The 27,528-nt window shown below is 41.4% G+C and overlaps 1 protein-coding gene across 3 annotated transcripts in view; it reads right to left on the bottom strand.

Moving 5' to 3' along the window:
• RALGPS2 (Ral GEF with PH domain and SH3 binding motif 2) overlaps window positions 1-21,834 on the bottom strand; it is a 117,020-nt gene extending 95,186 nt beyond the window's left edge. For 2 of the 3 annotated variants that reach the window (XM_068416861.1, XM_068416862.1), the window contains exon 1: window positions 21,346-21,421. The gene's annotated coding sequence lies outside the window, so the exon portion shown is untranslated. Of the gene's footprint in view, window positions 1-21,345; window positions 21,422-21,736 lie in introns of those variants that run through there. The other variant, XM_068416863.1, reaches the window with a different exon arrangement.
• Window positions 21,835-27,528: the final 5,694 nt, after the last annotated feature.

Genomic DNA, 27,528 nt, shown 5'->3' with positions numbered 1-27,528 from the left:
CACAGAGAGACTAAAAACCAGTTTGGGCTTAAATTTCATGAGATGTTAGTGCCCTCTAGTGTGAAAGAGATTATAAATCAGTTTTCACAGGTGAATGTTTATAACAAGTGTGACTGTTCCCGAATTTGCTATTATTTATGAAATTCACTTTAGGTTTGTAGTTTAACTCAGAACTATTACACGGTCTGCAAATAAAGAGAGAAGGTGACATGTAACTGAGTAATACCACATGACAAAATAGTATTACAGCGTCTCGTACTTAAGACCTCTACATAATGAAATAAACAAAATAAAGTAATCTGAAAAGCTCTGTCTCCAAGCGACGTAAACCAGGTACGTCAGACAAACAAGCCTGGACAGCAAGAAACTGCAATATTTAAATAATAAAATATCCTCAAAAAAAAGCAGTAACTTCAAAGTGTCATTGTAGGAATGCAATACAGACAGGAGGTCAACTGAAAGAGAGCCACATTGCAAATTTCAGCCAAACACTTTAGCTTCTAGGTATTGTGGGGTATTAACAGTCCCCATCTGACCTACGCTGAGCTGTACTTCGGCAGTTCAGAGCAGCCACTCGCGTGATGTCCTTTCTTGTTTTGTTTTTTAAAAAAACTGATGGGACTGTCTCATTCACAGGACAGAAAATACTACATTTCACTTTAACATTATACTCCCAGCACATACACTATAATTGTGTTTCCTCCACTAAAAATACCAGCTAAAATCTAAGTGCAGTTAAGTGTATTATACTAACAGACCATACAAATGGGAAAAAATACCTCATCTTTGGCTTGCAACTGTCACTGCTGTGCTGTCCTTTCCTATCCCAATTACCCTTCAGATTGTCTCACGTGGAATATTTCCAAATGCTCGGCTCCCTAATGTCTCTTTCCTGCAGCCTTTTCATTTACTGAACTGAAAAGTAAGGAAATAAAACTCTAACTGATGTGTCATAATTTTCCTTTATGTAGTGACAGTAGAGGACAGAGGTATCACATCTCCAAAACCAGTTTCAGGCTCTCCACATGTTCAAAATGGTACTCTTGTCCCAATTTAATATTTTCTGCTGAAAAAACTACCGTTTAAAAATTTGTATCTTTTTTAAACACTGCAATTATAAGGAAAATTGACATCTTGCACATTTTCATCATACTATATGGGCCATAATTGTATCATACAAAGCCAATCTTAAATGGAAGGTTATATATTTGGCCCTTGTCTCACATACACTTCAGTTGTTCCCCTTCCCCATACTAACAGGGGGCAATAAGGGGCAGAATTGGAGGACAACTGTTTCTGACCAAGGAAAAGTAAAAACTGAAGTTTGAGAGGTTTTTGTGGAGGGATTTGGATGGTGCTATTTAAAAGAAATTACACATATCACAGAAGCCTGTGGAGTTGGCAGAGCAGCCTCAGATGAACAGAAGAGAACTAATTCCTCTATAAGCAACAGGGTTAAAGCCCAGTTTCCTAACGCTTACTCTCACATAACCCATATACACAGACAGGCCCTAGCAACCTCTCCCCCCCCTATTTCTTAATGCACTACCTCAAGCCTTACCCTTGGTCCCTTAACGTAACACCTCCAGTTTGCTACCTGTTTCCTACGCCCTTATGAGTTTTGTTTGTATCTGCCCACCCATTCTGAGTGCCAGACAGGCACTTATTCCTGTGCTGTCTGAACACAGCAACGTGCTCATTCACCTAGCAGCAGGCTAAATGGGATTGGTGAGCCTGGAAACTGTGTGATAGACTTTCCACCTTAGAGGACTGTACCTGGAGGGTACAGTGGTGGTGCACATTGATCCCAGTTCTCCTTTTCTACCCAGTTACTGACTGCGATGAGAATTGTGAGAACTCTGTCCCTTAGTCAAGTATGGTTAAAATTGGCCACCATGTGGAGAGGAGACTCCTGAGGCACATAAAATAGAAGGTGATTTTTTTTTTTTTTTTTTTAAATAAGTAGAATATCACTTAGAAAAACCCTGCATGCAAAGGAAACCAAGATTACAAAATATAACATCTGCCAGTCAGGCTGTATCGTAACAAAGCTGTCCACACAACATTAATTTTGTACCCATTGCTGCATTACAATATTATGTTTGAATACATTTATACTTTTTGCCACTTAGTGAATATACAGTAAGGGGCAGAATTAGTACTGAACTGCCATAAACTAGCATTTATCAACTTTAAAAGTTCCAGAGTTTGCAACATTTAAAATGTACTTTTGAAAGCTGCATTAGACATGAGAACATTGCCACTCCCACAACAATGAAAAGTCACAGCAACAACTTTAGCCAATGTATCATTTAAAACAAATATTGAAAAAATCCTAACACCAGAATAATTAAATCATTTGCTTGCTATACTACCCACCCTTCTGCTCAACACCAAAGTAGTAAACAGCAATATCAGAAAGTGATCAACAGCAGAGCTGTTGGAACAGCACAGTTGGATATGTGAAATGACTGTCGCCACACTGCAATAGTGAGTCACACATTAGTTTCCGCTGCATACCCTGTATATCCAATTACAAAAAATGAATTACATTGAGAAGTCTGAACTTCCAGTCTGTTTCTCTTCTTCAATTTAATAAATGCCTTTGTGCTCAGAAATGCATTAAATGTGGAATTGAAAGTTTTATATGACGCACAAAATACTTCAGCATGGTCTATGCCAACCAGAAGCCTGGATGCACTATGTGGTACCCTCCTACCTCTTCATGCCATGCATACTGTACAATAAAAAGCAAACTAAAAATACTGATTAAAAGATTCATCATACCCAAAGAATGAAAACACCTAGACTAAGCACGGTCTGCTGTCTTCAGTGAGTCTGAGTTTTTCTGCAAATTCACCCAAGGCTGTATTCGATGATCATTCCGGTACAGTGACTGACCTATAAACCCCCCAAACGGAAGGCAACTCGGTGGAGATGAGCAAAGACAATGTGCCCATGAGGCTCAGGGAATAATGCAGGGTGTGACTGACCACGGCTGTTGCAAAGAAGCTGACTTTATCTCAGCACAAAGGGGACTAGAGGGTGGCCTTTGTTGCAGATAAACAGCTATGTCAGTTGAGTGGATCAACTGACTGTATCACAGTTGAGTGAATCAACCAGTGGTGTAAATGTTTCTCCCGAGTCCATTAAAAAAGGTGAATGTCTCCCTGAGTTAGCTAGACCAGCATGTGGGAGTGAATACATAGCTGCACGAGGATACCCTTGGCATGTTTAAGTATCACAAGAACAAACCAGGAGTATGAATAAAATGTAAATTTATGCTCAAAATCAGAATACAGCAATCAGGTTCTTGAACAGTTTCCAGAAAACAGTACTAAAAAAATCAAAAAACCATAGCTGCCTAAGTTGATACTAGACTCCTTCCTGAAAGAAATCCTGTCACATGGTGCCTGCATCAGCAGTACAGCTAACCCAGTAAAGACTCCTTTTTTTCATTGGTTTGATTAGTTCTGCTGCAAACTCAAAGCACTTCTGTACTCGTAACAACTCAACCCCTCAAAGTTATGTCACCCATTCACTCTTTCCCTAAGCATCTGTTGCACAACAGTCACAGCAGTATCAGCTGTTTCAGCTCCAAGACAGATGAAATTAGAATCCACAGAATAGCAACAAATAGAACAAAGAAAGTTTTATTTTTAAAACAATGAAGTTTTAAATACAAAAAAAGAGCTTAATTTAAATATGGTCCTTAATTTAGATTGTCTTCTCTCACCCCGGAAAAGGCTTTACCTGGACAAACAACTAAGTTAAATTATTATTCTTTTTTAAAAAGGCTCTACCCACAGAGCACTTTCACTACCACGTGTGTGCGCACATTCTGGACAACAAAATCATTTTATTGCTGCTTTCGTGCACCTTATTCTCTGACTTTGGGGGTAGAGAGGGAGAGGGAAAAGAGAGAGAGATGTAACACTAAGGTAATACATAGTAAGGCTCTGTCTCATTCATATCTTGCTCAGTTTCCAGCTAACAAGATCCCTTCGTCATGGTGCTCCACTACCCAGTGCTCTCCCTCTTTCACCTCAAGAACTGGTACAACTTGTAGCTTCTATTTCCTCAGACAAGATAAAGAAAAAACCTCAAAAAATCCATCTCCAGGGCACAAGCTACTCGTTTACCAAATCCTATTATAAAAATCAAACTATTAGCTCAGTTTGTAATCAACTTGCAACAACAATAAAGAAGCTCAGCTCAAAAAGGAAGGTTTTTAAAATTAGTTACACACAAATAGGAAGGAGATTCTTACCGTTCTGGCTTCCACCACTCCAAAGCCAGCTATACGCAGTGGACTGACTCATACTCAAGAGTTAACCGGTAGATATCATAGCACAAGACAACACATTTTAGCACGAGCACTGGTACACAGCTGCAAGCAGTAGCAGATCCTGGCCCTCACACAATGCAGGCACGAATCAAGCAGAAGGAAAGCAGCATTGCAGGCAACAAATGGAGTAAGCCAAAAATGTGAGCATGTGTACAGGCTATTTAAGTTTAGCCTGGGGTTCTAAGAAGTTTGCTTTCTTCTAACAAAAGGTCTCTCCAGCAGACTTTGAGCATTAAAAGACAAAATGTAGGTTCACTAAGTAAATAACTGCACAAGAACTGAAGAAGTTTCTGCTCACGAACTGCTTACAAATTATGAGGTTCCCAGAGCTTCTTTATTCAGAGATCACCTACAAGCCTCTATTCCATTTTGTAGTTCTTTAGAAAGGACATTGCACAGAAGAACGATTTATTCCTTTGGATCTGACTATTATTTTACAACTGCTGTCAGAACAGACTGAACATCTGAAGTTATGATGTATGGCTTGTTTTTCCTCCCATACGCCAAAAGGGTAAGCATTAGGGAACCAAATTATTTTAGCACAGAAAGTACATCGAGTATAATAAGGCTTTGCCCTCTTCCATCTCCTCCAGAATTCAAGTCTACTGACAGTTTAGCCTGTTTGAGCAACATTTCTTCAAATATATGAAGAAAAAAATCCATGCTTGCTCAGTCAGGAACTAGAAGAGGATCCCTCCTCACCTCAAACACACAAAACAGGAGAAATCATAACCTAGAGACATTTTTGAAAGACAGGAACTACTGGTATTTATTTCCAGGAATAAGAAGTAAAAAGAGGGCAAGGAAAATGAATAGGAACGATTTAAACTAGAAGTAGATACTTATCCTCATTTCTGGATAATGCAAACAACACATGAATAGGGAAGAACTAATATAGACTGCGCATCAGCAAAAATATCACAACACACTGAAAAGTCTCTAGAAGGTGTCTTTTATATTCTTAGTTTTAATTATTTTTTTTTTTTTTATAAGGCAACACTAAAAATTCCATCATAAGACAAATTTGAGGAACATCATTGTAACAATCCACAAACGGACCATGTGAGTGGAACACCTCCTCTCAGAACAGAAAAAGTATGTCACAGGAAAAATATATTTAAATATATTATATGTGCAACTGCACACTCGCAAGTTCTGAAACAGAGATGACAACTGACAGCGTGAGCTTTGTTACTGTCAATAGGCTACAGGAACTCTGTCACCAACAATCACCACAACTCATGTGCCAAAAGCACATATAAGAAAAAACAGTGCTGAAAACGGAGGCTGAGGATCTAGACTGAATATTCTGTGTCAATGTACACATCACACGTGGTCGTAAAGAAAACTCAAATATCCATGCAACTCATTGAATAATCTTCTGCAGGCTAGAGTCAAAACTGTGAACAGCCAGATCAAAAGCAAGATGATCAAACTATCCTAGGGATAGATTTTTAACAAGCAAGAGATGACAAAGTACCAACTGTGGCTGAGTAACAGCCTCAGATTCACAGAATTAAAGACTCTGTATATACACCTGCTTCAACTGCAACTTTCTTTGTATAATTGGACAAAAAAGATTTACATTTAGGGAAAAGGAGGCAAAACTCCCACATTGAATGCCTGACTTTCATTCAGGAAGAAGGAAATACTGTTGAAAGCATATTTTACCCTATTTTTTGTAAAGCCATTAACAGACAATGAGAATCTTTCTTAAATAAGACACACAATATCTCAGTCTGTTTTAAAATTCAGTTTTCAGACAGAGAAGTACAGTCTTTATCAATAACACCTGTGATACATCAACGTTATTCTCTATAATGATTCTTTTTTAACATCCATGCATCTACATGGAAGTTTGCACTGTTGCTATAGAAAAGGTGCTAATACGAAAAAGTAACAGCATACAAAGTGCCTATATTTAGTATGATGAATATTATGTGAAAATACAATAGACATTTGGGGAAGAGAGCTGGATTTTCCTCCTGCCACTATCCCCTGCATTTGTTTATGAAAGTGTGCCAAGCTCAGTGTACCCAACTTCTACAAGCAAACAATACACAAAGCAGTTATTTATCCATCCAAGCATCCACATCTTTCCCACATTTCTAGCTCCCTTTGGAAGAACCTCAGTAAATCAGGCAACTGATGACACAGCTGGTAAAGACCCAAATACCAATAGTTTAATATTAAATACTTTTCTTCACCCAAGACCAGTCAGTAACTGCTGACCACCAAAGCAGCTGTCTAAGAAAACATGATACAGAAACTGAGCGAATCCAAGTTAATTCACACAAATCCAGGACTTCAACAAACCAAATAAATGTTGGAACCTTGTTTTAAGTGTTTGAGAACCACCAGATAAATCCACAGAGGATTTGTCAGCTGGCCCAGCCAGATGGGCCTACTCAATGACCTACTCAAAGCTCCTGAAATTGGAGACTAAGCATATGTTCACTTCAACTGAAATAATTTAAAGTGAACATTTTCATGAAGGAGGATAGTATATTTTTAAGATGTTATCAGACTTCTTTCTTGTTATCAAAACAGAAACAGAGTAGATTGCAGGGAAATCTTGTCTCTTTAGATACTCAAGGTAGACAGGAATTTATTTGAAAGCCTGAAGTTCTGGTATACCCACCTTATTTCTTGTGCACTAACAACAACAGTTGAATCACCAGAAAAAGTAAGTGCGATTTCAGGTAAATGGGCAGGATAAATGAGAGCCCTGCTGGAGCTATTTCTAAGCCCTCTATCTACATTATTGATGAAAAGGTCTGCTCTAAAGAAGGAATGACATAATAAATATCTACAGAGTTTGTAGAACTTCTATAATTGATGTAGAATACAATGTTTTCCAGAAGACATCAAAAAGACCCTGTGATGTAACACAAGCATTCAAGAATTAAAGGCACAAGATGCTCATGTGCACACCATGCTGATTGGCCTGCATGGTTTGAGAGGCAGAGAAAGGCTGTAGACACTTAAGCCAAGTGAGAACAGCTAAAGATGTTCAAAGTAGGGACAAGCATTTCCTTCCAGATCTCACACAAAGCACGGGGAATCCTGCAATTTTTATATGCCTTTAAGAGCATGGCAACTGCTGACAGAAAACCAGCATTTGCTGGTCTTTGCAGTATTTAGGAGTCAAGTCCAGCTCATTTACCCCCCACACAAAGATTCCAGTGTGCCTTCAATACAGTCTGTCAAGCAGGATTTTTAAGATTATTCCAGCACTATGAACTCAGCACAGTAAGTTCACAAGTGATATCCTATCCAAACTCTACTTGGATATTTGAGATATTTAGCGGATGACTGGATAATTATTACTCAAACATATCCTTCAGCTTGTGAAATGCAGCTGTGTCCATTTCTGCCAAATCAATGGACGCATGCATTAAAAATTTATTTAAGTGTGAAGACGTGCAAGCTGGAAACTTGGGTCCAAGAGCAATGACAGAGAAATAGCCTGTACACAGTATCATTTCGATAGAGACTTGGAGGAGAATGGTGTTTTGAATGTAAATCTACTGTTTTAAGAAGAAACAGTGTTATCTGCTATAAGGAAATCATGCTATTTAACGGTTCATTTAACTCAAAAGAAAATCGCATTCATCTTTGTGTTAATCTTTTAACTGATAAAAAGTAAATCTAGAATGCTATAATGCAAGGAAGTCCACACCATGAGATGGCAGGGTACCACAATTAAGAATACAAAAACCATTATTATGTAACCATCCAGTGATGCTACTCTATCTTTAAAAAGCTCAGACTGGCACCTTCCAAAAAATCCCACTATAAACTGCTACTTCAGTTAGTATTAACAACTGAAATTTCTTAGCACGCTGCTTAGAAAATGCTTTGCTTTCCTTTCTAGGATCACCAAAACCATCAGAGTGCTACAACAAAGGAGTAGTGCAAATCTTGGGGAAATCACAATTAGAACAAAAGCAAAGATCCTCAGATCCTAAAACAACCTACCAGGTAAGCTTCTCTGTTCTCTGGCAACTTCTGGCAGCAAACCTTGCAGGGGTTCTGTCCTAAATTTTGCACAAAAGTCTTTTCTTTCCCCTCTTGTACAGAGAGGGGATCTTCTGGCCCAGACTAATCAATAGTGCTGGCCTACTCTTAAGCAACAGAGATCAGCCATTCTGGACAAACCAACGAAAGCTAATTCTTCACATCATCTAAATGAAAATACAACACTTCTTTGAGACCCTGTCATGCCCTGTATTGCTGCCTTAGTAGTTAAAACTAAAAAAATTCAGCCACCCAAAATAAATACACAGCTTGGCCAAGATGAGCATTTTTGCTGTCATGCAAGATTTACCTTGAATAGGAGGAAAAATATGAAAAAAGGCCATGTCTAATACAGAGAACTGAAAGGGTCTGAGGAACAGTTTCTAAGTATTTGGAACCAGCAGCCTAAGTTACAATTTGGACAAGGATTTGATATCGCTTCATTATTGACATTAAACTGTCCTTGTCCTGGAGGTACAAGGAAATCGGTGAACATAAGCAATGTAAGTGGACAACACACACCAAAGAGGGAGCAGCCTTGCTTAAAGCAACAAGAAAGCCCCAGTGAAGACAAAGCTGTGCTGGGAAACAAACTGAGCTGCGAGAGCTGGACAAGGAACCCAGTTGCCAGCAGGACATTTTGTTGCCCTGCAGCAGCAGACCACAGCCCATGGGCTGCCAGCTGGAGAACTCTGTTGTGCAGAATCTTGTGCTTTTAATTTCTGCACTGTTTAAGTTTATTGTGTGTTTAAGACAAGTTACCTTATCACTGCAACATTGCAGCAAGGAGTGAATTTGACTCCCGGTTCAGAAATTGCGTAAATTTGCAATTCCAGAAGGTATTCTTTGATGACATACAAGATACATTAAAATACTTTACATTGCAGTATTTTCAAACAGCTCTACTAATAAACTGTCTTTGCCATCCTCTGAGCAACAGTGTGGACTAGACGACACCCAGCTGTCCCCCCTTAAGTACTGATTCTCTAGTTTAAAGAAAACACAAAAGGTATTAATGATCTAATTAAAACAGTGTGTATGTTCAGAGAGAAAGAAGTATATCGAAATATACTGATCAAGCAGAATCAAACCATACAATCTCCTTCATTTCTTGCACTCTTGATGATGTAAATTTTACATATATTTTTTAGATTAAAAAAAATTGGATAAACATTATTTAAAAAGCTTGAGATCTGTTTGAACATGTTTGAATCTCCGCTTATTTCCTTCTAAGAAGATGAAGTAAAATTTGGCTTCACGTCTTCAACAAAAACATTCTACTTCATAATAAATACAAAGCAGGTCCTACAGAGTAGTCACAGAAAGCTACTGTGACTACTTTAAATGCATCACTTAAAGCTTGTGGCATGGGTACGTTCTTCTGGCTAGGAAAAGCAGCACTGTGATGAATACTTAGATAGCTCAGATGAAGATGTTACTCATGTGGCCTCTCCCCTCCAACATCAACGAGCACCAGAGCAGATCACAGTCCAGTTTGTCCCTCCTGAAAAAACATCAGAGAAAAGCAAGCCTGCCAAACTTGCATACACAGGTTCAGAGGTGAGAAAGCCTGTGGACCCCAGAATGAGAAATGAAGTGTACTGGAATAGGAAAGAAAAGCTGCGACCTCTCATGTTGTGAAATAAGAGTCCAATAACCAAGTAAGAGCAAATCAGCTGGGTATCATGGAAGGGCAAAAGCGAAGAGAGAGAACGCGCAAGCCCTCTCCACATCCACTTCTCCTAGCCCTGCTGTGTCTTTGACAGAAGGTTTCGTTGTGGTTTGATACTTGTTGATACTGCAACACTTTATGGTGTCACCACCATGAGAGATTCAACTGATACTGCCCATGAGGATTCTGAAAATCTGAACTACAAATAATTTGGTGAAAGAAATTAATTGATGGATAAGTTTTTCTACAGTTAAAAGAAGTTTATATTTTAACTAAATAAATTCAGATCTTTTAGTGTTGTCTCAAAGCCAAGATAATCCACATTAGTGAATATTTAAAAAAAAAAAACAACAAACAACAACAAAAAACACAACACGCAAATTAGTAATTCATTTCTCCATTCTATACTACCAGGAAGTGAGTTGCCTCTTACCTGCTAAAAGAAGAGCCAAAAAAAGCCAATGCCTTGGCTGCACTTTGCAAATACTTTGATTTTTTTAGTTAAGTTTCACATTCAGCTTGCCAAGTTGGGGAGGTTCATTTGGTCATGAATGTTATTTAAACATAAATGATAGCCAGCCACATCATAAATAGAGTATTGGTACCTTACTGTTGAAATACCACCGAAGTCACTAGCCACAACATGGTGAGTGTGTTTTTGGCAGGTGGTATACTTTTGAAACAGCTTTATCACTTAAAAGCTAAGATATTTTAATGAGCTACACAAGCTTATCTTCTACTACCTCCAAGAAAACAGGAAAAAAAAAACCAAACTCAGCAAAACCAGCAAATGTAGCTACCAATTTAAATGCAATATTCATATAGTGATTTACAGGGTCTTTCCAATCTAAGAATCTATTTTTTTCACAAACAACAGAGTTGCATGTGGCTAGTAAACACCATAAATCTGAGAAAGCTATCAAATAGCAGGCAGCGGAGGTGCTCTACCACAGACCCTGCCGCACAAGCCAGCTCCCTCACTGAGGAATGAAACAAACTCAACATCAATTCACTCTGGGACCCAACTGCATGCTCAACCCAGCCCCATCCCCAAAAAGAGAACACAATTTGCACAACACACACAAATAGCACCTCCAACCTAGGCAAGAGCTCTTTTTCTCTCCCAAGATGTTTTCTTCTTTTGGGGATTGTTATATTAAAAAAATATCGGCCTCCTCGGCATTAGAGAAGATGCCAGCTATGAATTCCAAACGATTGCAATTTTCTTCCTGTAAGCAAAGCACTTCTACCAACATTAGGAGAATCATAAACACAGAAAAAGACACAAAGAAATACTGATCAGCTAGTCTAACGATAAGATCACAGAAAGATGCCCTATTGCCCCAGGGAAAAAAAAGATATCCAATTCCACTAATGACCTGGATTGTAACAGGGAAAGATGACACCAGAAAAAGAGACCAGCAACAAAAACTTCAGTTGCTGAACCCATCGCTTTTCCTCATCTTCCCTCCCTCACTCACACAAGTAAAATCAAGAAGATATCCATGACATTCAGTACACAGAAATCTGACACCTAAAAGCAACACACAAACTCCAGCACATCCCAAGACAGCAAGGGAAGTCTGTATTTTTTCCTGTTCCCTGAAGACATCTCACTTCTGTCCCCGTCCTTTAACTCCATTACTGCTTGATTTTATTTCCAGTTAAGACTCTTACTCCATAGAAAGAGGGGAATAAAAAGTATGTAAAACCATGGATTTTTTTTCTAAGTCATGAAAATAAGAGCTAGCTTTTTTTTTAAAAAAAAAATAGGTACAGCTGAAATAATTACTTAAAGCTCTCAACTTTTCCACAATGTACCTTTGTTTACAAATAAATGAGGGATTTAACAGAAGTTCTGTGGGCGCAATAGCTTAGCCAGACATCTTTCACATTAGCTACTTGCATTATTTATCAAACAAGCTTCCCTTTTTAGCAGTATCACTTAACACAGGCTAACTAGATTTCTATGTCTATCTAACGTAGCATAACACAGATATGACACCCCTCTGAACTATACTGCTATACAGATCTGCACAACAGATTTCACATTTTCCTAAGCTATCCTTTATAAAAGGCTTTTTGGCCTCAGCAAGACCTTTTCAGTTAATGTCTTTATTGTCTTATAACTAAGTTATAAAATTCAGATCAAGAATTATTTCTTAAACAAAAGGGTGTCAGCCTCAAATCATTAGCGTATATACCTTTGTTATTCTAAGTCTAAATTTGTTTAAGAATTCATACCCATTTTGCATATATTCACTTCGGACTTACGACAACCACATGCCTTAAGTGTACAACTCTGCTTCCTCACCCGTGGGTGTTTCAGTTTTCTCCCATAAGCTAATCAAATTGAACAGGGAAGGCACACAATTCCACAGGACCAAAAAAAAAAAAAAAACCCAAGATTTTTGGTAAGTTTCTCTAGATATGCCAGATGCCCTGGCATAATATCATCTTAAATACTTTAAAACTATATATATACACACAAAAAATAATTAGGCATCATGTAACAACAAATATGCAGATACTTCTTTTCCTTCTCCTAGTCATACGGCATTCGTTACCAAAAAGAGAAGAAATTAAAGCAGTTCTGCTTCCTCGTCTCTAACAGAATTTTAGACTTCTCTCTTTAACAAACCGAAGTCCCCCAACGCTAGCTTATACACAGATGTGCATGAACACTTCTTTTAAGAGAAATTACCTTATCTGAAACATGAGCTAGGTCCTAATGAAGAAGCCTTTCCACCACTAAGCTTCAGAGAAGTCAAGATTGACTTTTCAGAAGTATTAAACACAAGTCACAGCATGAAATAAAGTTTGAGTTCTGTCATCACACAGACCCTATCCACAATACAAAAAAAAGGCAGCAAGTTAATTAAGTATACGGGCAAGCCATTACATGCAGACATTGAGGAAGTGCTATCTGCAAGCAGGTCCTAAAGCACACTGTCTGCTTATGAATAGCTGCCGTTCTTCAAAGGTAAAGAAATACTGTACCTCAAAAGCAGTTTTTCCACTTCTTTAATATGCTTTCACCTTTATAAAACATCGTACATCTGGCACCTACCTCGAGTGAAAACAGTATCAAGCTTGCTTTTTTGTTTGATTTCCTGAATACAATTTGGTTACCACCATTTTCCTCTCCAAATTCCTCTAGAAGTATTCTAGGTGGACACTTTGAACACTTAAATAGATATTGGCAGTAGAGCTGAACAACTTCCACAAATAATATAACTTTCTGCCAGCATAGCTAGATCTACACAAGGGTATAAAAAATAACCAAAGAATTACAGTTTCATACTGCGATTAGATTTGGTACTACTACCTTTGGTACACTTGTAATGAAGACCTTGTCCAACATAACACAATACGTACTTGTTTCAAGTACCATTAAAAATGCTCTATTACCATGACTGGAAATGCCATACACCAGACTGGATCAGAAAGAAAGTTATTGTCCAGTAGTAAGGAGAAAAGCACTTTTAGCAAGGCATATCATTAAGAGTAACAACATCTATTAGAGAGTTACAAAAGCTATTATCAGAGAGTTATCTGGCAAAATCTGTTCAAAATAAATCCAAAATAGGCCCAGACTGGGAGGAAAATACCACAAAGGAGGAACAAAGGAGGCTTAGAAGAAATTACGTATCATCAACAGGGCAATCAACCAGCAAAGGGGGGCTAGCCAAGCACTTTTCAAGCAGGAAGCAGCAAAAACATTTCTACTACAGAGGGACATTTGCTATTATCATATAAATAAAAGGAAAACCTTTTCATTAGAAACTGCACACCTGACAACATCCATGCATGGCATATTAAAAAGTAATAATAATAAAGCCTTATACCTATGTAAAGTTTACCCTCATCCTATCTTAAGGCAGACCTGCAAGGTCCAGGTTTTATCTGCCCTAACAAACATCAAGTTTCAGGCTGCTCACTGTCCACCACATTCATGGTTCTCAGAAGCACAGGGTTAGTGCATAGCTAAGACGAAATCTTGCTAAGCCTTCAGTAATTTTGCACTCAGCTCCAGAAGATACTTGAAGATCACCTCAACTGCATGGAAGGACTGAACTCAATAGATCCTACTCTTCCCTCACGTTATTCCTTTCCAAAACATCTGTTGATATATGACCAAAAAAGTTTGATCAATAAGAATATCAAAATTATTTAAAGGTACCTACCAGACAAGCCTGACAACTAACGCCCAAACTGGTCAGTCTAAAAGTATGTGACTATTATTCTAAAAATAAATGAGAGCTGCCACTACTCAGGTATACTTACCAATAAAGCACATGGGAAAACTGGCTAGTAATCAAAGCCAAGACTGTTGGCAGAGGGGTCTGGACATGCTAGCAACAGCAGCACCGTTCAGGTGCCCTTTAACCACACAGAGAGAGTTAATTATGTGACAGAGAGAAGAGGAAATACAATGATTATGAGTCATCCACTTAACCATACTCTTTATCAATACACCCCATGACACTAGAGTTACTAACTAGTGACAGCACAAAACAGTGATGCATTAATGGGAGAGAGAGCAGCCCAATCTTTGAGCCATTTTTTCTTTTATTGATTTAGCACTTCAAACAATTTACGTGCCTTTTGAAATTCAAAACGTACAGCTAAGAAGCCATGTGATGCTACCAGCATCCTAACAGTTCACACAAGTAAGCTGATTGCAGATGCTTTTGGAATCCCCCAAACACTTTACAGGCTTCTGGATTAGTTTTTGCTTGAGCAGACAAATGGCTGTATTACCAAGTTTTCAGTAACACCATCATCATTCCCAACTCACTCCACCAGCCTACTGTAAAAGATGCAGTGACTGTTAAGCTCAGCAGGAATTTTCAGAAATGTCACAAGGACCCTATAATGCCTCAAGTATTTCTGCATGAAATCTGAAACGAAGAAGTTTTTCCCAAGTTGCAAACCCAGCTAGGGATTCAAGATAGAGTTGAGCTTGTGCTCTAATACCAGAAATTGGCACTCCACAAGCTCAGCTATAACCAAAGGGACAACTGATCCACTTAATTAATTTCAGTTGGTTTATGGGAACTCTGATTTTGCACTTGCCAGTCACCTCCACCACTAATTGCTTTTTCTTCATTCCTTTCTCTATCATGACATCAGCGCAAGATTTTGTATGCCTGAAGAATAAAACAGTTTGGGGGAGCTATCAAACTGAAAAAATAAGGCAAGGGGGGGAAAAAAAAAGCTTAATTTCTTAGCTGGGTAGGTTCCCTGATGCAGTTCACTCTACTAGTATTTCTGCCAGTGTGAGAAGTGAGCAGTCAATAAACAAGGTGCCCCACTGCATGTGGGGTCACAACTTAATTCAATTACAAACCAATTTAAATTAGTTACAACTGTGAAGGGCCCCAACATTATCAAGCAAGTAACAGAACTTAAGAGCAATTAGAAGATTAAACTATCAACTTGGCAATAAAACAAGTGGAGTAGAAACACCACCTTTTAAAGAGTTTATAAACTTGAGTTCTACATGGAACTAACAAGTCTCAAGTACACCTGTGCTTACATGCCTCTTCAGATACAAATTCAGACATGACACAAAGAAAAACTTAGTAAATAGAGACTTTCACTTTTCATTGGAGGCTTCTGCCTGCCTATACACTAATCCGAAAAGGCTGTATCACAGCAGAAAATGTGCTTTGTACTAGTCCTGTTTATTCACTTATTGGTCCAACTCGAGTCACTCTGTGACATTATACCACTTATTCTAAATCTAAATGAAAATATAATACTATCATTTAGACAATTACCCCAAACCCTGGGCACCTTAATAATGTGATAAAAGCAATCCAATTTACAAACTGCATTAAGATCACTTTTTCAGGATCTGTGCCAGTTTCATCCAGCCACTGTTATCTAAGAAATACTTTAAAAGATCAATATTATTCTTCCCCAGCACGATTAATCTGAGCCTGTCTCAATGAGGAGAGCAAATTCCATAGTCTCAAAGCTGTCCCTTAATGACTAATGAGAGAGGCACAAATCAAACAGCTTTTAATGCCACACTACTATAACAATGCTCAGAGTTGATAGCCAGTCCTAGGTCACCTCAGATTGATTGCTGCCAATACCACAGCTCCGTTAAAGAGACAAGGAGGTAACACACACATATCCCAAAGCATCAGTGCCACTGACTCCTGCTCAGACGGCTCCAAGGCCAGCAAAGCCTTCTGCACCACATTGTGCCTCCAAATCGCTTTAAAAAGGAGTTACAGCATGAAACCCAGCATGTCTCAAATTTCTCCTCTGCAACCCCTGTTATGCATTTCTCCTCTGCCACGCTGAGCACTTCAGCCCTTGGACAGCCTGCGGACATACAGTACAAGCAGTATTAAGTGAAGAGATTCACGAGCTCCAAGAAATTACTAAATCAGGCCAACCACTTTTCGGCAGAGGACTCCACAGCAAGCTTAATGATCGGTCTCCCTCTCTGGCATTTCTGCTCACCCCCGGGCACGCTGTTCTTTCTTCCTTAACTGACCCAGGCTCTCCCCAAGTTATATTTCATTACTTGCACTAGGAACTGCTGTAACGATCTAAAACCAATGGGAGGAGGGGCAGAGATGACTTCCAGCCAAATTCTAGTCAGCTCTAATCAGGTTAGGAGGTCTCAATCTTCTAGTCAAAGATTTCAAAATCTGATTTTACTGCTTCAATATGACTGCTAAGGACAACAACTAATAAACTCAAGTCACCAGAGGGCACTAACACTTCTACCTAATGGCAAATGCACCCCTTCAATTAGGAAGGCTGATAATTACATCCACATCATCATGTATATTTTATCTGGATTGAACTTCAGCCAGCTTGTTCTAATCCATGTTCAAATCTCAACTACATGCTGATGAGGCACTGAGCTACATTAACTGCTGTGGTCACACTTGCAACATACGGGGGAGACTTACAGTCTCCTCAGATAGACCAGAGAAAATAGGGCAGGCACGTGCCTCTCCCAGTTCCCTTGCAATCTAAAGCATACATTGCCTATGAAATGTATTCATAGGTATACATATAAATGAAATTCTTAAACAGGCATGGAGAACAGGTCACAAGCCCGACACCCCAAAGAAACAGAATAAATAACTATTCTTAAGAGTTTGCACCAAGATGAATCCCACCATAGGGGACTGCAAGCAGTATCTGCCTCCAAGAGAAAAAAGGGAGAGCTTCCACTTAACCATGAAGGAGCAACAGATGTATTGCTCTCTCAAATTTGGCGTCAAATCAACTGCCATGTTACATGCTTAACCTTTAACAAAGGAGGCTGCTCTTTACCACTGAGAAATAAGCAGGTTTTTAAACCACAAATATGATGCATACAAGGGGCTGACTAAAGCATTTCTTGATATTCTGACCAAGCAGCTCTTGAGCCTCTTGGTGTCAGGCAGAGAGGTGCACTGCAGCACACACAGAGATTTTTCTGGGGCAGGAAACCTTGACTTGGTGATGCATCCAATACAGTCACAAAGAGCCAAGACACTGACTGGTGCAGCCCTATGGAAACAAGGGCAAAGCTTCTGGGACCTGCAAGGTACACAGCTTTTTTCCCCGCATTATTGCCCTGCAGTTCTACCTAAACTATCGTTCTTGTAGTTGGGACCGTAAGACAACACAGGCAGGGGAAGGAAAAGGGAATCCTATCCTTACTTATGGAAAGGCACACAATAAGCATGGAGGCTGTCACTTCTCTGCACTGAAGTTACAGCCACAGAGAAAGTTACACTGACAATAAATGTGGGAGAGCAAGGATTCTGAGAGCATTCTCAAGGCACCTCCACAGGTTCAAGGAAAACACCATTTGTGCCATTTGATGGTCTACAGCCCATCTGGGAGCCTGTAGGGAGTTCTGAAAAGACCTGCTGTGAGTGTACTTGAGTAGCACACCTGAGAACAGTGAGTCCAAGAGATTAAACATTAACCTTTTATGCATGTCAGGAACATTGTATTTTAAAATACTTAGTACTGTCCCACTAGATTTCCCAGTATTTTATTTTGCTATGCTGTAAGATTCAGTGATCGGGTCAGTTTTTCTAGAGAAACTCTCCTATAAACTGAAACACAGACAGGAAACAGTCTCCCTCAGCCAGCAAGCAGGTTCAATGACCATTATTCACACCATACTAAATTTCAAGAGTCACAGCAAGAAGCTTCCATGTTCAGAACATATCATGCTGCCGAATACGTTCTCCCCTGCTGTCACTTTGGGCCACCCTCTCCTTTTTCACCCCTACCTTCTCTGCTTCATACAGCTCCTCCTGACTTCACAAAGCTGCTGCCACCAGTGACTAGACTGCCACTGCAGCAGCAAGAGTTGCAAGGCCTCTATCTGACTCCCCACAGCTGCCTTGCTCCAGCTCTGATTTCAGGTGTCTCCTCTCTGCTCAGTAGAATATTGCGTGGTACCAGCTTGCCCACAAGAAAGATTCCAATGTCATTTTCCCTGGAGTCCTGTGAGGCCTTTAAGGATCTTGGCAAAGGAAAAAGAGTTGCTGTCACACTTTCACACGTTCCAGGGCATTAAGCATACAGAGCATCTACTTAAAACACCCAGCTGTAACACTAAGATTCTCTTGCTTCAGCAGTCTTTTAAGGTGATTAGTTCATAAATAGACAAAACACGAAGCCCACAAAGCTTCTGCTCATGCAATAAGTACTATGCACGCATGAATATTAAGAGATGATTTCTACTGCAGCAGTTCCAGGTATCTAAATGTAAAGGTTACTAACATAAATGCCTTCTCATTACCTTGAAAATGCATTTTTAAGTATCTTTTCTAACAAGGGCTGTAAAACAACACTCAAATCAGAAATACACCATGTCTTTGATGCCTTATACTTTGACAAACTGCAACCAATTACATTCCCCACCCTTAAAGGAAGTTTTCAACTCAGCTTTATTTACTGAATGAAAGGAGGAGCCCAAATGACTCAGCTCCATGCAAATATAAAGGAAAAGATTAACCCCTAATCCCAATGAAAAAAAAACAGGGGAAGAAACTGTTTACGATGGAGGTGTATCCTTATCAATTCAAATCTTTTAATATTCAAAGACATGTCAAGCAGAACACTAGCACACTAAGACTTCATTAGCTTTCTGAAGACTTAAACACAGTTAATTTTAAAATCAGTTTACACAAGTAACTGAAGTTAAAGAGTTAGCCCTGTATCTTCACTCTTGTTCACTGGTGCTGAGCAGCATCAAGATCAATAAAATATCTACACATCTATTTGCAAGTGACTGCTCGTCCCCATCTCAGCCATGCCACAAACAGCACTTCAGTGCAGAATACATCTCCAGCCTTGCTAGGAGGAATATTTAGTTTCAGACTAGCAGGAGTGCTTCTTTACACACAGTCCAAACTCTAAATACAGATGTCACCAGAGGGCACTCTTTCAATTCAAGTGACCTAGCTTCAGCAAACTTCTGAGCAAGACTGCAGACAACCCACGTGCAGGGATGTGCAGAGGCTGTACAAAGCAGTATTAGTTTTGCTTCTGCAGGAGACTTCTCTTAAAAAGAAACAAACCACAAATAACAAAACCACCAAACATTAATGAAATTTAACTCTTTATCCCAGAAACGTGAAATATTTTTCAGAGTAACCAGAGGCACTGCTAGTAAAGATCACAAGCAATTATCAACTTCTGTACGATGCTATACTGTGGTACTTGATGGTACCAACTCACTCAAGCAGTTCTGGCACCTGTGTGGATCATATCAATTTACAGAAGCAGGGCCCAAGCCAGTACAGCTCATGTAGAAGTGCCTATGGAAGTCCTCTGGCTATATTATCACAGACACTAAACCTTACAATATACATGAAAAAATGCATCTATATTGTCAAGAGAAAGCTCTGGGAAACAATATATTTCTCTACTCCTCACTGTTCTGTATTTGATGTTGTTTTAAGAGGGTCAAAAATTAAACCATTTGCATGAAGATAATACAACAGTATCAGCAGTGGCAGTAGTTTCCAACCTTTGGTCCATATATTATTTCTAATGTACTGCTGAGACTAATAAAGATTAAAAAAAATTGGTGAATTGAAGTTCATTAAACAAAAATGTACACCACCACTAAAAAACACCATAGGTCTATATATCAAAAAAGGTCGCAAACCACTGTTTGACGTGAATAGAAAGTCAAGCCCATTTTGCTTAAAAACAAAACACCACCACAATACTACTAAAATCAAGTCAGCTGCAGAGGCAGGCAGTGATTAAGGAAAAAAAGGAAATAAGCACTGTGCATCCTATGACATTTTCCAACCTTGAGAGAAACTCAGAAACCGTAGGCCTGCTTATCCACCTATACCATTTGAAAAGAAACAGCCTCCATCTCTTCTAGCTATCTGTGATAGCAAAGCCCCTCAGTTTAGCATAGGAACAGAAGGTGCGGGGGGCAGGGAGAAAAAGACCTGTGCAAAGGCACCTTTTGTCAGCATAGGGATCTCTCGAAGAGATAAACATATCCACAGAATTTCACCAGGCCAGTAACTACTACTTAAAACACACAGGGACAAGTTACTTCAAACTATTACTATCATCACCACTCATCTCAGTTTAAAATATAGCTATATAATTGCTTTTCCAGCATCTGCTGCCAGGAAAGAAATATGCCAAACACTCCTGATGTCAAATAAACAGCATCCATTTGTCCACCCCGTAAAGCAGATCCTGGTCTACTGCAAGGCAACGCACTCCTGGTGCTCTGAACTTACCCCGTTTTATATAAAATAAACGCTCTGTCGTGTTGATACCCTGAATATCCCTCTGGCCCTGCGCTCCCACCCAGCCCGGGGTCGTGCTGCCCTACCGCCCATGTCACGGTAAGTCGGCCCCACTCCGGGGGAAGGTGCCCCAGCCCCGCCGGGGCCGCGCTGCCTGGGGAGCGCTATCTCACAGCCCCAGCCGCCGCGCCGCCCGCCTCCGCCCCGGCCTCCCTCAGGCCCCGCCGCGGCGCCCAGCCTGGTGACCCACGCGGGAACACGGCTCTGCCCGTCCCCTCACACACAACCCGCCCCCTCTGCGGCTACTCCCCCGTGCCCCCTCTAGACAGCCAAGGGGCGCAGCAGCTTCCCCCCCCTATCTAGCCCACAACCTGCTCTCCGGCCCCTCACACAGGTACCGGGGGGGCGAGAACAGACGGCTGGAGGCGCGCTCCGGCCTCGCTCCACTGCCACGCATCCCTCCATCTTGCAGCAAGGCCGGGGGGGGCCAGGCAGCGCCGTCGCCCTACGCGCACACACACACACCCCCAGACACGCACCCCGCGCACACGGACGGGGAGAGGGCGCTGCCGAGCCGCCGGCCCGCTCCGCGGGGGACGGCGCCCCGTTCCCCACCACCGCCCCCCGCGGCGCCCCGGTGAGGAGGCGGGCGACAGGTGGGCGGCGGAGCGCGCGGCCCCGTCAGGAGCCGGCCCGCGGCGGGGTGACGGGTGGCGGCCGGGACCCTCCCCGGATCTGGGAGGGGACCGCGCGCCTCCAATCCCCGGCCGGCAGCCGCTCAGGGCCCGGCGTGCGAGCCGGGGTTAAGCCTCCTTTCTCTCCTCCTCCGAGAAGCCGGACAATAAGCCCCGCCGCGGCTCCCCGCGGAGGCGGGCGCCGGCCGCGCGGCTCCCTCCTTTTCCTCCTCCTTCCCGCGACAGCCCGGCTCACCTGCAAGAGGGGAGAATGGAGGAGCGGGGGGCGGGCGAGGACGTGGAAGCCGCTCTGGCTGCTGGAGGGGCTGCCGGGCTCCCCTCCGCCCGCGGTGGCTCGGCGCCGCGCACCGCCCCCGGGCTGCGCTGGTGCGGGGGAGCCGGCAGCGCCGCCACACACACACACACACACACACACACACACACGCACGCACTCACTCACTCCCTCACGCTCACACACACATACACGCGCGCGGGTGGGTGAGGGGGGGCACCCACCGCCATCTGCGCATGCTCGCCGAGCCGCCTTGGCCCGCCGCCTCCAGTGTGGCTGGGCGAGGGCTGCGCACGCGCCGCCCTGACGGGGGCGCGGGCCCGGGCGCGCGCCGCTACCCCGCCCTCACCCACCGCCCAGCGGGGGTTGCTATAGCGACGGGAGGGCGCGCGGGGCGGCCTCGCCGTGAGGCACCTCCCGCCTTCCCGCCCTCACCCACCGCCCAGCGGGGGTTGCCATAGCGACGGGAGTGCGCGCGGGGCGGCCTCGCCGTGAGGAGCCTCCCGCCTTCCCGCCCTCCCCTCAGCCCGGCGCCGCCTCCTCCTCCGCCTCAGCGGGCGGCGGCCGCGGGCTCTGTCCCCTCACGGGGCCTCTCGGGTACGGGCGGCCCCGCTGCCCCCTCGTCGTGCCGCCTCAACCGGCCCCCGCCGCCGCCGCTTTCCCGTGCCGACGGCTGTCCCGAGCGCTGGGGGCGGGCGGCACCCGTACAGCCCCATCGCCGGTGAAAACGAGGGGGGATCGGAGAAGAACAGCTCTTCGGGGGGCGCCGCCCCCCTTCTGAGGGAAGACGGTTGGGGCAAGGAAAGGGACTGGCTCCAAAAAAAAAAAAGCATTACTTTGCTAAGAAATCCATACAGTTAGAAGGAGCGCAGTGCAAAGACTTTCTCGATTTTTCTCTGCTCCCACAATCGTGGGGAAATCATTAGCTTAGAGGAGGAAAGCAAGGCCTTCAAGGTGTTTGCATCATTTCGTGAGTGAAAGCTCTCACAAAACCACCAGATTTTGCAAGAATTGCCATAAAGTCGCAAGAATTGGCAGTTCTGCTGTCATGGAGACAAGGCTTGGCATCGCCCACTTTCACATGTACACCCCCCCGCCAGAGAGGCTCCAGCCCGAGTGAGTTATTACACTAATTAATAGCTAGCGTTTGTACATATTCAGAATGTTTCTCAAACAATACCTAATCTCATTAATTTGTGAATAAACTTGTTTTCATCCTGTCATGGCATTAAGATAGTTACTGGTCCCTTCACACCCTTGGTAGATGGAGTCAGTAATTTGTTCGTATACTGGATAACCCATTGCTGCCATCCAATATATAGGCACCTGCTATACATTTTTAATGCAATATATAGCTACCTGCTATGCATAGTGCCTGATTTTTAACAGAGTTGCAGACTGGTGAGCATATAGGTATCAGGATCCAGAGCATATCTGAGAGGCCCAGATTAAATGAGCACAGCAGGCTGGAAAGATGGTACTAGCTTTTAAAACTGTGACAGGGAAATTTGAGAAGGATTTGAGAAACTGTAGGCACAAGTCTGACAGTAAAGCAGAAAGGCATTACCTTTAGGTACAGTGCCATGTTCCCAATTTTAATAAAGCTTTGTGCCTAGAAAGAGAACATTCTTTCCTCTTGTCTTTTTACCACGGTAATCTGGCATAGTGTCAAACTTATTCTGAACCAGGATAAATGAAAGGAAAATAAAATGCCAAATGCCATCCTTCTGCAAGGTTTTCAGCAGGTGAGTCAGTGAATGGAAAGAATGTTTCACCAGAGCTGGAACGACGACAACTTTTAACATAGAAATAAGAAAATATTATAGGAAGAAGAGGAAAAAAAATGAAGTAAAGATACCTCAGAAGGGGGAGGCAAAGGTAAAATTTTTGTAAGCTATTCTCCTTTGCAAAAGCAGGAGACAAACTACTTGATTTCATAAAACAAGCTTCTCCACATTAGTTAAGTGGTGGATATAGGGGTTAGGTGACAAATTTTGAAAGACATTTTACCATTCTCTCATTAAATGCTTCCAGAAAAACTACATAGTGGGTTCTGACAAAAAAGCAATGTCATGGACCAAAAACTTAGAGAGATGAAACAGGAGGACGCGTAGTCGTGGTGAGAAGCCAAGAGTCAGGTGTTTTTAAGATTCTGTGATAGGACATGTGTTGTAAATACCCTTTAGAAAAAGGGCTGTACAGAAGGAGATAACATTTGTAGAAGACACAAAATTACTCAGAAGTGTGGGGCAGGTTGTGAAGATACTCAAAGCGACACTGCATCTGGAATATTGTGTCCAGTTCTGGGCCCCTCAGTTCAAGAAGGACAGGGAACTGCTAGAGAGAGTCCAGCGCAGAGCCACGAAGATGATTAAGGGCGTGGAACATCTCCCTTATGAGGAGAGGCTGAGGGAGCTGGGTCTCTTTAGCTTAGAGAAGAGGAGACTGAGGGGTGACCTCATTAATGTTTATAAATACGTAAAGGGCAAGTGTCATGAGGATGGAGCCAGGCTCTTCTCAGTGACATCCCTTGGCAGGACAAGGGGCAACGGGTGCAAGCTGGAACACAGGAGGTTCCGCATAAATATGAGGAAAAACTTTACGGTGAGGGTGACCGAACACTGGCACAGGCTGCCCAGAGAGGTTGTGGAGTCTCCTTCTCTGGAGACATTCAAAACCCACCTGGACGCGTTCCTGTGTGATATGGTCTAGGCAATCCTGCTCCGGCAGGGGGATTGGACTAGATGATCTTTCGAGGTCCCTTCCAATCCCTAACATTCTGTGATTCTGTGACACAACTGTGTAGAAAGACAATACAGTGACAAATTCAAGATTGAAAAATAGTCATCAGTACAACACAGCACATACTGGAGGAAAGAAATCTGGTTATACATTGTCGAGGGGTCTAAAAGAAAGGTAATAGTTTAAGAAATACTCAGGCATCCTAGGCAGTAGTTCAGTAGAAATCTCTCCTCAGTATAGGAACAGTCACACATGCAACATGTCAAGTTACGAAATGGAGACCAGAAAAACAGAAAATATTGGCTGTCTTGCCATCATTTCATATCAAAAAGAGTTTTAAAGCATGAGTGGGAAGGAGAATGTACGTTAGACTGTGAAACTGAAATGCCCAGTTCCACTGAAGTGCTGAAATGCCACACTTTTACACTAGAGCCTCATGTGTAGTCGCTTTCCCCCTATGATTCCAAAATCTTGTCCAAGATACCACCTTCCAATATTCAGCTGCCCACACTACACACATAGCTGATGTTCCTTATTATTTTATAGGTACAGATTTTCCCCATTATACCAAGTACTGCATTTAAAATTCATTATTAGTTGCATGTTGCAGCTGTGCTGTTAAATACTCAAATCACAGGAAGCATCAAAAAGAGGGGAAATGACTAGATGAAAATATGTGGCAAAATAGTTGGTTATAATGAAGAAAGCTGCTGTCAAAAGTAACAGGAAACCACTGTGTCACTTGTGACTGGCAGGCTGCGAGGGAATGGGTGCAGAGGGCCAAACCTGAACAAACATGGTTATGCAAATCATCCCAAATGAACGTGGCTGAAAGTCTTATAACCCACAGGCCATCACGCTTGCCATCACCACTTTCACCTGAGGGAACATATTTAGAAATGGTATTTGTCTAGCCATCCTGCAGATAAGTATTCTTCTGAATAATTATTTACTGTGGATCTCAGAAGTTATTCTTCAGACATGCTTATCCCAAATTTTATTAGCAGCAATTATTTGTATAATTCACTGCCCAACAAAGAAGCTACACTTCTCTGCAAAACTGTACATAGAAATCCCTCAAACTATATAGGATATAACATTTCTAATTTCACAGATCAAAACCATTTTTCCATTAGGCAACAGAAAATGTGTATGCTTCCTCACACACACTGCAATATGCTCGCAGGAGCAGCTATAATGAAATGTTGAGACTGCACTCCGAAGCACTTTGCTATTGTAAAATCTAAGTCTATAAAAATGCCAGCAGAGTACAGTCACTGTTTATTATGCTTTCATTAATGGAAGATAGCATAAGCATTTTAGATTAAAAAATTTATAATGTAAGTTACTTAACGTAATCAGCTTTGCTTGTGTAGATTACAGTAGAAGTATTCTAAAAATTTTAAGGAAAAAATGGAAATATTATTTGATTATGACTGAACATACCATGCTGCATACAAAGCTCTGGGATTACAACTATACATTAATATAAAATCAAATTAATTTTGTTACCTTTCAGCCAAGCTTCCTGAGTACTTCTTAATCTTGTTTTGGTAACTAATGATTTGAAAGAGTATAGCTTACATTTTGGCACCTAGTTAGCACTTCATTAATTACTAATTACTTGGCACTAAGTAAAGTTCTTCTAACATTGCCTGAATCTAGAAATAGTTATTATCATAAAAAAATCATGAGTTAAAATCAGTTTGATATGAGATGTCCCAACCGAATAACTGCTAAAGCATATAGTTCCCTAAGGAATGAGAATATAGTAGAAAATATTTTATTTATATAACCTATAAGTGCTATTTTCTATTCTTACTCTTTGACTTAGTTATTCTCTGAGTCTAGCTGCACTTAATTCACACAGTGCATGAGGGTGAGAGATGCTAAAGAAAAGTAAAATATTGCTAAATTTACTTGTCAATTTATGAGAATAAAATTGTAGATTTTTTTTTGTTGAAACTGTGTGATCATATCTCAACACTACATCACAGTGCTGGAGCACAGTTGCAGTACCTGCCACCTTAATTTTGTTATTTCCTGATTTTGGAGTGCTTACCTATACAGGTCTGACTTTATAAGTGCAATTAATATCCAGGTTCTAGTAAGGTTTACACTACATATTCCTACTTTTTTGATCTGTGATTCCCTGTGGTGTCCTTGCCTTTGTTATAGGTAAAATAGGAGTCAGAACTGGATAAATATAACATTGCTGTAATTATCACCATCTTCCTCTTTCCTTTTGGAGGATGTTTATGCTTAATACATAATACAGACATATTATCTTCTACCGTTTAATAAGGAGGATGAGCTTCCTGCTTCAGTCATAACAAAATGAATTTTCAGTTGGTTCAGTTAAACTTGAAACTAAGCATAAAAAATATTCTAGTGGAAAAAATATCCGTACCAGAGAAATCTGGTTCAAATAGACACTAGACACCCTACATGTTTAGAGTTTACAGTTGGAGGAAGAAAACGTTACCAAGAATGCTGTACTGAAAAGTGGATGTTTCACAGCTGCTCTAATTCAGTATGTTCAACTGATGTGTTAATATTTGCTCCTAAAGGTATTGGGATTAATGCTGGAACACCTCCTTAGGTATACACGTCTACTCGTTTCTCAGTTCCAGCAATAATGAAGGGATGAGTTGGAATTATAACAAAATAGCAGTCTGAACTGGTTCTGGCTTTCTCGTAATGTTTTTAGGATCACTTTAAAGAGTTTATCCAAGCAGCAGCTTCTGAATTCACCCAAACATACATGTAAATTTGTATCTATATATAAAAATAAAGTGTGTGTGTATATATATACACACACACACACACTTTAAGAGGACTTCCTCTCCACATCTCCAAAGCATTGTTTTCCCAAGGTCAACGATGATTCTTCCACATGCCTCGGCAGCGAGGAAGCTGCACACAGATAACATGTTATTTCCTCACTGTCTCTCACGCAACCTACAGATTTTTCCACAGGAAGAGAATATTGTTCTTTACTGTGTTACCTTCCT

This window comes from Nyctibius grandis, chromosome 21, assembly GCF_013368605.1.
Source record: "Nyctibius grandis isolate bNycGra1 chromosome 21, bNycGra1.pri, whole genome shotgun sequence".
NCBI classification, from domain to species: Eukaryota; Metazoa; Chordata; class Aves; order Nyctibiiformes; family Nyctibiidae; genus Nyctibius; species Nyctibius grandis.
Note: the sequence above shows the minus strand (reverse complement) of the source record. Positions and strands in the feature narration are given on the sequence as shown.